At 39.8% G+C, this 12,835-nt stretch overlaps 1 protein-coding gene across 3 annotated transcripts in view; it reads left to right on the top strand.

Annotated features, from left to right (window-relative positions):
* Positions 1-12,835, top strand: part of MANBA (mannosidase beta) — a 128,128-nt gene that overhangs the window by 29,112 nt on the left and 86,181 nt on the right. The gene's annotated exons all lie outside the window — the stretch shown is intronic.

Here is a 12,835-nt window from a genome sequence, read left to right as displayed (position 1 = left end):
TTGTCAGAGAGATAGAGTACAGGCAGGCAGAGTATCAGGCAGAGGCAGAGGGAGAAGCAGGCTCCCCGTGGAGCAAGGAGCCCAATGTGGTACTTGATCCCAGGACGCTGGGAACGTGACCTGAGCTGAAGGCAGAGGCTTAACCCACTGAGCCACCCAGGCATCCCATGAGGGGGTTCTTGAATAATACCTTGTGAAGCTTGATCCAGTTATGGGCAAGCCTGTTGGATGGAATCAGCAAGAAGATGATGGGTCAGTACTGGAGTTCCGTTATCTTAAAGGTCCTGGTGACCGGAGATTGCTAGTCTATCAGAGCCAAATCTGTTTTCTAAAGGGAAAGACAAAAGCCAATCAGAGATGGTGGGTAATTGAAGTAATTAGGTGCTGCTGGCATTTTTAAATGGGAAAAGGGCATGAAGAGATGTAATTTAAATTGCATGTGTAAATGTGGCCACTCTAGTGCTTCTGAACTCTTCAGAGGTGTAACTTGAACTGAGTTTTGCTATTAAATTCAAAGAACAGTTCATTCTTTCCTATTCCCACCGATATTTTTTTCTCAGGTATAATAGAATCTAGTGGAAGGAGAGGTCTGATTTTGCAAAGAGTTATTTATTTAAATTGTTTTGAAGTTTAATGAATGTTTTAGGTGGTTTGCGAAAAGTGCTGTTGTGTTCTAGACACCCTGATACCTGCAAATATTTGAATAACACTGTTCTGGTTTAATTTAAAATTTTGAATATGAAACTAAAATTTCTTCCTGAATATGAGTCATTAGAGTTCAGTTTATTAGTCCCTAGTGACTACGTGAATTTTATTGGAATTAAATCTATTTCAGTGATGTTTAAAATTTAATTTAGATTCAAGGTAATTCCCCATTTCAACTACATTTTTGATATTTTGTGACTGCAATATATTTTGTACTTAATATAGAGAAAAATATGCTTCCTGTTCAGAGGATATGCCCTGTGCATATTAAACATCAGTTCTTACTATGATTAATTCTGTATAGATTTCAATTTGGTTGTCGGATGTAATAAAGAAAATTGAAGCATAAACATGTGAAAGTGAGGAGAAGAACTTCATTTAGGAGTTTTTTTCGGAGCTCTTTTTCCAGTTTTCCTTTGGAAGACCGCAGTCATCACTGAAATCAATAGTTATTTAAAAGTTGAAAAATAATAAAGAGAATAAGCTAATATATTTTATGCATTTATTTGGCATATAGTATGAGGCAGGCACTGTGAGAGGTACTAAAAGCTTTTTAAGAGGATTAGCTCTTAATCAAAACTAGACAAATATAACTTTTCTTTAAAATCACATAGGTTGGGCGCCTGGGTGGCTCAGTGGGTTAAGCCATTGCCTTCGGCTCAGGTCATGATCTCAGGGTTCTGGGATCGAGTCCCGCATCGGGCTCTCTGCTCGGCAGGGAGCCTGCTTCCCTCTCTCTCTCTCTCTCTCTCTCTGCCTGCCTCTCTGCCTACTTGTGATCTCTCTCTGTCAAATAAATAAATAAAATCTTTAAAAAAAAGCAAAATAAAATCACATGTGTTTATTTTTGAAGATTTTAGTGTGAAATGAGGCTGGCCAGAACTAATGCAGACGGGACTATCTTGGGGAATAGTAATACATATAGTTTGTATTTTATACTTTTGCTCGACTGTCTTCTCTAGATTTCTATGCTGAGCTTATATTCCTTCTGTAGTAAGGGAAGAACGTCGGTAAAACAACCTATTTAGTAATTTTAGCCAACTTGTTATGAAGGGCTTAACTGATTTGACTGTGTGGCACTTTCTACTTTCTTCCTGTTGAGGCTGGAAGAACGTAACCTTATTGTTTTTCCAAATGTTCAGTTTATTTATGAATTTAAAACTAGTAGGTTTAGGGCGCCTGGGTGGCTCAGTGGGTTAAGCCGCTGCCCTCGGCTCAGGTCATGATCTCAGGGTCCTGGGATCGAGTCCCGCATCGGGCTCTCTGCTCAGCAGGGAGCCTGCTTCCCTCTCTCTCTCTGCCTGCCTCTCCATCTACTTGTGATTTCTCTCTGTCAAAAAAAAAAAAAAAAAAAAAATCTTTAAAACAAAACAAAACAAAGCAAAACAAACTAGTAGGTTTACCACCGATGGTGAAATAACTGACCATAACTTCCCAATTTAATCGTGTGCAGATGACAGTAAAAAGTCTTTTTAACATTTAAAAAATTAACTTGAAATTCTTATGAATTAGTTTACTTTATATATCTATTAATACATTTACAAACTTATATATTTATATCAATTCATATATATAGATAGATAGATAGATATCCTTTTCTGCATTCTCATTCATTATAATGATGGTTTCTAAACTTTTTCACTTTTTAGTCTCCTGTGGTCATTTGTTTGATTTTGCCCTAACCTCAGCTTCCTCAATGATTTCCACCCATTCTTAATGTTTAAGATAATAAAAACAAATTTATATTTGAAAAAACTACTGAGGTCAAAGGAAAACAAGAATTACTCCCGTTATGTCTTAGGCTCCTGTCATTCATTTATCTAGGTATTAAGAGAGACCAATTCATTGACATGACTTTCTTTAAAACCTTATTAGAAAATGTTTATTTGAATAATTCCCTCGTAGCCCTGAAATAGTCTAATCAGGTTTTAAACAGCAGTAGCTGCTCTAGGGCACCCACATTTTCAGTGTTTTGAACAGTGAAAGATTGACTCTGGTATTGAAAAGGGAAGCCCAGAGGCTTTTTACTGGATGTAGAAACCTAGGAAGATTCTCCTGTTCTTTTTTCTTGGGAAGGGGGTAGAAGAATGACCCCATCTGCTGGGGGACTAGGGGAAGTCTCTCTGGACTTGGGTTTCCAAGGTGGGGAGGAGAGATGGGGAGAAGATAGCTAGTGGGGGTAGATGCCCCAATTCCAAAGATTAAGGCATTTATAAGCAAATAATCTGGCCCAAACTGCAGGCCTTGTCTGGCGGTGGTGTGTGTGTGTGTGTGTGTGTGTGTGAGAGAGAGAGAGACAGACAGACAGACAGACAGAGAGACATACATATATTCATTTATTAATTGTTTTTTCCATGCTAGGTCTTTGATATTTGTAATCTGATGTAAATTGTTCACATTATGCCCGAAAATGTATTAGGGAAGGTTGATCATGTAGTTTTTATGAGCTTTTCATAAGCTTACATAAACACATCTATAATAAGTATGTTCTGATGAAATGCTGCATTGTTACCACAATCTTTTGTTACCACAGCCAGGAAAAAAAAATAGTATAGAGAAGTTTTTCGGTATGTGAATCCTCCTCTTGAGCTGAGGTGAGCTGTGGGTCTTTGACCTGGGGTGCTTGTGCACTTCCACCATCTCAGAGATGCTGCCTTCCCCCAACCCGATCCACATTTCCTTGCTGCCTCAGCCTAAAGTGCCCCCTCCGTCATTCTCCAAGACCTAGCCTTTGGCTTGGAGGACTTAGTTTGGCTAGATCCTGGCCTTCCCCACAGAAGTCTGTATTGAAGGTCATTGCTCCCCTTTGATATAGGAAATGTAATTACAACATAATGATGATTTGTCAGTCTTGCACAATGCCTTGTTTGATGCATTTTTTGAATGCATTCGTTTGAATCACTTTTTCATCCATCTTCGAATTACTTTACCCATAAAATAACATTATTCACCCTTGAAAATATCTTTATGGGTAGGTAGGTTGCTTGACTAATCTCTCCTGTGATTAGCTCCTGAATAGATTTTTTTCCCTCTGGAATTTACCAACTTTGGGGGGAAATTGTGCTTTGCGGTCTGTTTTGCCTTAGTTTCATCTTTGAGGATTTTGTCCTGCTGAGTAAGCGAGGAGGTCTTGCTGCTTGGTAAAAGAAGGGGAAAACAGCTGTTGTAACTAACTGTGAGCCTGCCTTTCTGGCTAATGCAAGCTGTTAGCTCTTTGAAAAGCAGCTGCTGAAGGCTGTCCTATAATTCTAGCAGGAGCACAGGAAAATATCCTGTGTTTGAATTGAAACCTTCTGTGGCTTGATCATTTCAGCTTGTTGTCACTGCTGTTTCTTCACATGCACAGGAGGACCTCAACACTGCAGCTTTTCATCACTTATTAAAGATGCAAGAAGCAAGCAGGCGAAAGGAGGAGCTGTTAGATGCTCAGCAGGGTGAAGCTAATCAAGGCAGCTATCTTTGAATAGCTCCCCCCCCCCCCCCCAGATGGAGCATTGGTTTTCATCTTACATATGCAACCTCCCTTCCTTTGCAGATCCTTTTTCCCATGCTGACCCGAATGTTCTTCCATCTCCGTGTTCATTCTTAACCCCCAGATACTGTCCTGTATTCTTAACTATGACCTTTGGGTATATTTCTCTATGTAGATTCAACCTCTTGCTTCTTTGGGTTGGGATATAATTTATAGTGCCTGTCAAGGTTTACAGACAGTAATGATTCAAGAAATATATTTGTATTCTTTGATGCTCCCATAACTGTTGTCATGCCCTTGTGAGATAGTTTAGGTTACAAAGATGGTATTTTGACAAATGAAGGAACTGTGGCAACATATAATTATACATTTAGTAGAGGGTCAGACACACCACTCTTTATGGTTGTAGATTTCAGCATTCTTTTTCACAGACCCTTTTATTAAGAGGCTAATATTTTATTGTTATATTCTGCCCTCCCCCCGTTCTTTGTTTCACATTGAATGTATCTGATACTTGGACTTAGGATTCTGAAAGACAAAAAGTACCTTTGCTTTTATCATTTTATTTTATTTTATTTTTCCATTATGATAAGCATACTTCTTTTTAAAAAGATTTTATTTATTTATTTGACAGATAGAGATCACAAGTAGGCAGAGAGGCAGGCAGAGGGTGGGGGGAAGCAGGCTCCCTGCTGAGCAGAGAGCCCGCCTCGGGGCTCGATCCCAGGACCCTGGGATCATGACCTGAGCTGAAGGCAGAGGCTTTAACCCACTGAGCCACCCAGGTGCCCCATAAGCATACTTTTTAATCCCCATCACTTATTTCCCCTATCCCCCCATCTACTTCTCCTCTGGTAGCCATCAGTTTGTTCTCTATAGTTAAGGGTCTTTTTCTTGATTTATCTCTTTTTTTCCCTTTGCTCTTTTGTTTTGTTTCTTAAATTCCACATATGAGTGACATCATGTGGTATTTGTCTATCTCTGACTGACTTATTTCCCTTAGCCTCTCTCTAGCTCCATCCACATTGTTGCAAATGGCAAGATTTCATTCTTTTTATGGCTAAGTAATATTCCATTGTGTGTGTATATATATATATATATATATATATATATATATACACCACCTCTTCTTTATTTATTCATCTGTTGATGGACACTTGGGCTGCTTCCATAGTTTGTCTGTTGTCAGTAATGCTGCTAAAAACATCAGGATGCAGGTATCCTTTTGAATTTGTGTTTTTGCATTTTCTGGCTAAATACCCAGTAGTGTGATTCCTGGATCCTCAAAGTATCTTTGCTTTTGGTTTTCCTCAGTGTTTATACACAAATTTCAGCATGTGCCTGCTAGTGTCTTTCTCTTTGAGAGGTGCTTCTGTGAGAAATGCATGCAAAGTGGAGAGCCCTAGAGTCAGGAAACCTGGACCTTTGACTTGTCTTTTGGCTCAGGAGCTTTTGAGTTACGTTCTGTAGTTGGGGCCTCAGGAACCTTGTCTACAAAGTGATGTAGAAATTGCCAAGTAGAAGAAATTCTTATTGAAGAATTCAGTTCTTCTTGAAGCTGGACACATGATTAATAAAGACATTGATACTTGGGGCTTAATTATAATCAGTTAAGGCAAGGGTTAAGATATAGTGTGAGAGTCTTTCTGGTAGTTATGGGCACATTTGAATTCAAGTAACTCAGCCATGTCTTATTTTTCTACTTCTGTGTCTTTTTACACTTTCCTTTTTCTCTTAAACAACTGAATAAAGCTTTTTTTGTTTTTTTAAAGACTTTATTTTTAAATAATCTCTATATGCATCATGGGGCTTGAACTCACAACTTCAAGATCAAGAGTCACATGCTCTACCAACTGAGCCAGCCAGGCGCCGCAAGCTGTTTTCTTTTCTGACCACATCTCGACAAAGAAGTAGACCATACGGGAATATAAGAGGAGCAAACTGGTATATTTTAAAGGTTTTTTAAAGGTTAATGTGTTGGCCACATCTACACAAACTGGAACTGTCTTGAAGGTTGTTTGGATGAAGTGGCAGCACACTTATTCTGGTTATGTAGCTGTCTACTCTTTATACAAATTTCCGTCCAAGTCAGATTCTTAGTGGTTGGTTGGTTGGTATTTAAAAAGTCTTCCCTGAATCAGTTTGGAAAAACTTAAAAGTGAGTCAGTGGCCAGAACCACATTCTCTGACCTTCTCTGGATGGCCTGCCTGATTGATTTTATATGGAACAAACTATAGACCATGGTTTCCTTTGCAGGGAGCGGGACATCAACGAGGGTATCCCTGAGTCTCTGGAAAGGCCTCAAGTTCTAGAGAGCAGGTCAGCCTTGCCGGTTTGCCCTGTTTTGGCAGAATTCCTGTGTTGTCTGGGCTCAAAGTGAGGAGAGGATGTAAAATCTGGTGTAATTGGGAAGGAGACCTGGGAGGAGATTTTGACTCATTTAATCGTTTTTCTTCTTAGCTATCCCCATCCCCAGTGCTGGATCCATATTTTGGAATTGTTTGCATTCCACTGCTGGAGAGGTGGGAGTGATCGGTATTTGTTATTTTATTTTGTTTAATCTCCATCTTTTCTTTATTTTTATTTGTTTTATTTTTTATTGGAGTGTAGTTGACACAGTGTTACATTAGTTTCAGGTGTTCCAGTGAGTCTATATGTTATGCTGTGGTCACAAGTGGAGCTACCATCAGTCCCTATACCATACTATTACAACACCATTGACTGTATTTCTTCTGCTGTACCTTATTCATTTTATAATAGGAAGCCTGTATCTCCCGCTGTCCATTAGCCATTTTGCCCACCCGGTTCCCCCCAGTCTTCTGCCCTCTGGCAACCATCAGTTCTCTGTATTTATGTAGCTGTTTTTGTCTTTTGTTTGTTGTATTTTTCAGATTCCACATGTAAATGAAGTCATACAGTATTCGTTTTTCTCTGTCTGACTTACTTCACTTAGCATAAAAACCTCTAGATCCAGGGGCGTCTGGGTGGCTCAGTCAGTTAAACTTCTGACTTCTGGTTTCGGCTCAAGTCATGATCTTGGGGCCGAACCTCAAAACAGCAGGAGGCTCTCCACTCAGCAGGGAGTCTGCTTCTCCCTCTACCCCTTCCCAAGGTTGTGCACGCTCTCTTTCTCTCTCTAAAAAATAAATAAATAAATCTTTAAAAAACCAGAAAACAAACCTCTAGGTCCATTCTTTTTTGTGACTGAGAGAAATTCCATAATACACGCATACACACCATATCCTCTTTATCCATTTAGCCGTTGGTGGGCACTTAGGTTACTTCCATATCTTGGCTGTTGTACATAATGCTGCAGTAAACATAGGGATGCATAGATCTTTTCAAATTAGTGTTTTTGTTTTCTTCAGGTAAATACCAGTAGTGGGATTACTGGAGCATATGGTATTACTGTTTTTTTTTTTTTTTTAACTTTTTAAAGATTTTTAAAAAAATTTATTTGACAGAGATTACAAGTAGATAGAGAGGCAGACAGAGAGAGAAAGGGGGAAGCAGGCTCCCCACCGAGCAGAGAGCCTGATGCGGGGCTTGATCCCAGGACCCTGAGATCACGACCTGAGCAGAAGGCAGAGGCTTAACCCACTGAGCCACCCAGGCGCCCCGGTATTACTGTTTTTGACTATTGAGGAACTTCTGTATGGTTTTCCACAGTGACTTCACAAGTTTACATTCCCATTAATGTGCACAACCTCTCCAACACTTTTTATTTCTTGTCTTTTAGATTCTAGCTATTCGAACTGATGTGAGGTGGTATCTCCTTGTGGTTTTCGTTTGCATTTTGCTGATATTAGTGATGTTGAGCATCTTTTCATGCGTCTGTTGACCAACTATATGTCTTTTTTGGAAAAATGTCTGTTCAGATCTTCTGCCTATTTTTTAATTGGATTATTTGTTTTTTTGGTGTTGGGTTGTATATCTTCTTTATGTATTTTGGATCTTAACCCCTGATAGGGTATATCATTTGTGAATATCTTCTTGAATTTAGTAGCTTACCTTTTTATTTTGTTGATGGTTTTCTTTGCTGTGCAAAAGCTTTTTAGTTTGATATAGTCCTGCTTGTTTATTTTTGCTTTTGTTTCCCTTGCCTTAGGAGACATATCTAGAAAAATGCTTAGGCTGGTGTCAGAGAAATTACTCCCTACGTTTTCTTCTAGGAATTTTATAGTTTCATGTCTCACATTTAGGTCTTTAGTCCATTTTGAGTTCATTTTTGAGTATAGCATAAGAAAGCAGACCAGTTTCATTCTTTTGGATGTAGCTGACCAGTTTTCCTAGCACCATTTATTGAAAAGACTGTCTTTTCCCCATTGCATATTCTTGCCTCCTTTGTCATAAGTTAATTGACCGTATAATCATGGGTTTATTTCTGGAGTCTGTTCTGTTCCCTTTGTCTGTGTGTGCATTTTTGTGCCAGTGTCATATTGTTTTGTAGTATATCTTGAAATCTGGAATTGTGATACTTCAGCTTTGTTCTTTCTCAAGATTGCTTTGGCTATTCATGAGAGGAATGATGGGTATTCTTTAGGAAAGGGTAATTTTGTCAGTGCTAGGAGAAGTATGACAGGAAGCTGTATTCTAGAAATGGGTCTTAATTTATAAAAGGGAGCTCTCCTTACCTAGAAATAGGATTATATGTTTAAAAAGTAACAAATAAAAAGAAGTGACCACTTAATACCAGGAAAATTATTGATGATTTACGAGTCTGTATGTGCTTTTGGAAACTAAATTACTTAAATTCTCCATGACTTCTGGAAGGAAGTGTTGTATTCCATTTGGAAGAAGAGGAGGGGGCAAAAATATTTTGGTATAGTGCCTCTGCTGATGACATGATAGTCTTGCAGGGGAACACCTGCATATGAACACCTGCAAGTGTTCATATTGGGTTTTTGAATTCCGCAGCCTTAATTTTATCAGTTGTCAGCTCCCAATTAAGTTAACTGGATGAGCCCCAGAGGACTGCTGATTTACTTTAGCACTTTTTCCCTGTTAGAAGCAGTAGAAACTTACAGTAGCCTTTGGGAACTGTATTATTTGTCTTCTGGCAGAGGCTCTTACAAGCAGAGCCTTCCTATTTTTCACCAAAGAGGAAGTGATAGGAAACATCCAAGGGGTCCGCTTGAACTTGGGTGGTTATTAGTAGGGTAGACCTAAAATCTTTACTTAGAAATTAAAGAAAAGGGGATTTCAGTTCAATGTGAAGACTTTACAATAGCCAAGGCTAGCAAAAAGGAAGGCTATTTTGTGAGGCAGAGGGTTTTTTCATTACAGATATTAAAGAGATTAGAATAGCCTTTTTAGGGAAACATTTTAAGGATGGAGATTAGTAAACATTTTCTGTAAAGGGTCAGCTAGTAAACATTTTAGGTTTTTGGGGCCATTTGGCCTTTGTTGCAGCTGTTCAAACTTAGCCATTGTTGTGCAAAGGCAATCAAAGACAACTTGTACACAAATGACAGTGGTTGGTGTAGCATGCTTGGCCTGTGATAACAAAATGCCATAGGCTGGGTGGCTTCAACGACAGGCTTTGATTTCTTACAGTTCTGGAAGCTGGGAGGGCTCAGATTGAGGTGCTGGCTGATGGGTTTGTACTGACGGCTTTCTTCCTGGTTTCCAGATAGCTACGTTTCTTGCTCTGTTCTTGCAGGATCCGGTGGTGGTGGTGGTGGTGGTGGTGGTGGTGGTGGCGGAGAGAAAGAAAGAGAAACAGATATAGGCAGATGGAAATAGAATGAGATGAAGGGAGGGAGGGGTCTTATCTTTCTCTGATAAGACCACAGACCTATCAGATTGGGCCTTACCCTTTGACCTCACTTAACTTAATTATCTCCTGAAGACCTTATCTCCAGATACGATTGAGTTGGGGAGTTAGGGCTTCCACAGGTGCATTTTGGAGAGGTGGAGGTGGGACAGAATTCAGTTCCTAGCAGCTGTGTTCCAGTAAAGTTTTATTTATAAAAGGAGGTGGGTCAGATTTGGCCCAAAGACCAGTTGTTTGTCAGCCTTTGGTCTAGAAGGAAATAAACACTTACCAGAAAGTAGACTAGATGATCGGTCAACCTCTAGTTCAAAAGTTTTATGACTCTGTGCTGTTGTGGTTAAAGACTCAGCCAAAAACTATATTTGATGTCTATTATCACTTGATACCTTTAAGTTAAATACTCCCCTATATAATTAAACTGTTAAATTCTGTAAAAATTCTGAGTACCAATAAGACGTAGTTGGGGGGACATTATTTGGTTACGATTGGCATAACTTAGAGGTTAAGTGTACAGTCTCTAGCTTCAGACTGTCATGGTTCATGTTCAAGCTCTGCAACTTACTAGCTTTGTGACCTTGGACAAGTTACTTAACTCCTCCATTTTTCAGTTTTCTTATCTAGACAATGGTGGTGATAGTAGAATTTACCTTATAGAAATGTTGTAATGCTTAAATAAGTTAATACATGTTGAGAGCATAAAGCAGTGCCTGGCTCACAGGAAGTTCTTGGTAAATATTATCTATTATTATTTCTTGAAGTAAGAGACAGTAAAGGAAGCCAGAGGGAATATGATAGGGAGCTAAAGATCATGTAGCTGTCAAAGATTTAGGGATGTTTTGAAAATAAATACCTATGGATCAGACTGTAGTGTGTGCTTCTGTTTAAAAACAATAAGAATGGGGGCACCTGGTGGCTCAGTGGGTTAAAGCCTCTGCCTTCGGCTCAGGTCATGATCCCAGGGTCCTGGGATCGAGCCCTGTATTGGGCTCTCTGCTCAATGGGGAATCTGCTTCCTCCTCTCTCTGTCCCTGCCTCTCTGCCTACTTGTGATCTGTCAGTCAAATAAATAAATAAAAATCTTTAAAAAAAAAAAACAGTAAAAATGCTGGAAAGGGAAATTGAGAGACTTAGTATATACTTGGTAGGAAGAAAGTATCTTGAACAAACAAGTGTGGTTGTCTTGATATAGTTTACTGTATCTTAGAAAAACTTGTAGGCTATGGGTGGAATTGGCTGGATCAGAACAAATTAATTCAGAGCTCATTGACAGGTGTTCCTAAGAATGGATCATTTAAGGGGCACCTGGCTGGCTCAGTTGGTTAAGTGTCTGCCTTTGGCTCAGGTCATGATCTTGGGGTCCTTGGACTGAGCCCCTCGTCCAGCTCCATGCTTAGCAGGGCATGTACTTCTCCCTTTGCCCACTTCCCTTGTGCTTGCTCGCTCTCTCAAATAAATAAAAAAATCTTAAAAAAAAAAAAAGAATGGATTGTTTAAGAAATAAAATAGTTCTTAAGTCCAGGGTTAGTTTTACTTCGGAGTGCATCCAATGCATCTCTACTTTGGCTTGATGGGGGATGCAGATGATGAGACGTGCTATGATCATCTTTACAGTGGGTCTGGTTGTGGCTCTGCATTTGTAAGGAATGCCAGTTACAAAGTCTTGGCTCATTGATCAGCATATATACTTTTCCTTCATTTGCAGCAAAACCATGATGATCAGTCCCCTCTTTATTTCTGGAAGGGACTTTAAGATATTTATCAGCTGATAACCTTCTCCCATCTCTTTTTCATGGAGGAAAATAGAAGCCACTCAGCAGGAAATTCCTCAGATTCTTGCCATAGATCATACAAAGCTAAGTGCATTTTCACCAGGCACTGTCCTTTCTGTGGCAGTAAGGAATGAGAACTTTCACTGGTGGCTCTCACTTTCTGCCTATGCAGCCTTTTGGGTACTCCAACCCTGGTTTCTCCTGTGTAACTTAAAAAATATGAGTCAGCTTTTCCGCTCTGCTCTTGCCTAAAGCCTCCTTTGGCATACCGTCTTATTTTAAAACCAAAACCAAACCCAGATTCTATTCTGGAGACTAAGTGATGTAAGTTGATCCGGTGATGGAGGAACGGGTTATATCGCACATAGTATAAAACACTACTTCAGAATCCTCTTGAAACATTCTATGCCATTCACAGACTCCACTCCCAAAGTGTTGTTCCTTAGGCAGCTGTCTCATCTTTCTTTTCTCCCCGCGACCTTCCTCTTCAGGCTTGCTCCCTTTTCTTCCTCTCCATTCCAAGATTTTCCACGTGGCACCTTCTATTCCTTTTACATAGATAGAAATTTCATGTCTCTCTGCTTTTCCTGTTTTTATCCTGCTATGTCATTGTGATGGGGCCCTCTGTAATTTTTTACAATGCCGATCTGATTGTGTTTTTCTTTCTTTCTTTTTTTTTTTTTTAAAGATTTGTTTATTTGAAAGAGAGAGAGAGCATGAGAAGGGGGAGGGTCAGAGGGAGAAACAAACTCCCTGCTAAGTGGGGAGCCCTACATGGAGCTGGATCCTGGGATCCTGGATCATGACCTGAGCCGAAGGCAGAGGCTTAACTGACTGAGCCACCCAGGACCGGGTGTTTTCCTTTTTGTTGAAGAATCTCCAGTGCTCCTCACTGATCTAGGGTAAAGTCTCAGGACTCCTCACGTGAACCAGGATGAGCTGGACTGTGCTTACATCCTCTGTAAGGATCTTCCTTACCAGTTTGATTATTGCTCAAGTTTTAGTTAAAGCATTGCTCTCCTCACTTACGGCTCTTCACCCTTGGTTTTCATCGGCCTAGAATACTTCTCATCTGCCTCTGAACTTAGCTAAAGAATCCTTCTGGGTTCAGC

Source organism: Mustela erminea, chromosome 2, assembly GCF_009829155.1.
Source record: "Mustela erminea isolate mMusErm1 chromosome 2, mMusErm1.Pri, whole genome shotgun sequence".
NCBI classification, from domain to species: Eukaryota; Metazoa; Chordata; class Mammalia; order Carnivora; family Mustelidae; genus Mustela; species Mustela erminea.
This window is presented reverse-complemented; position numbering and strand designations above follow the sequence as displayed.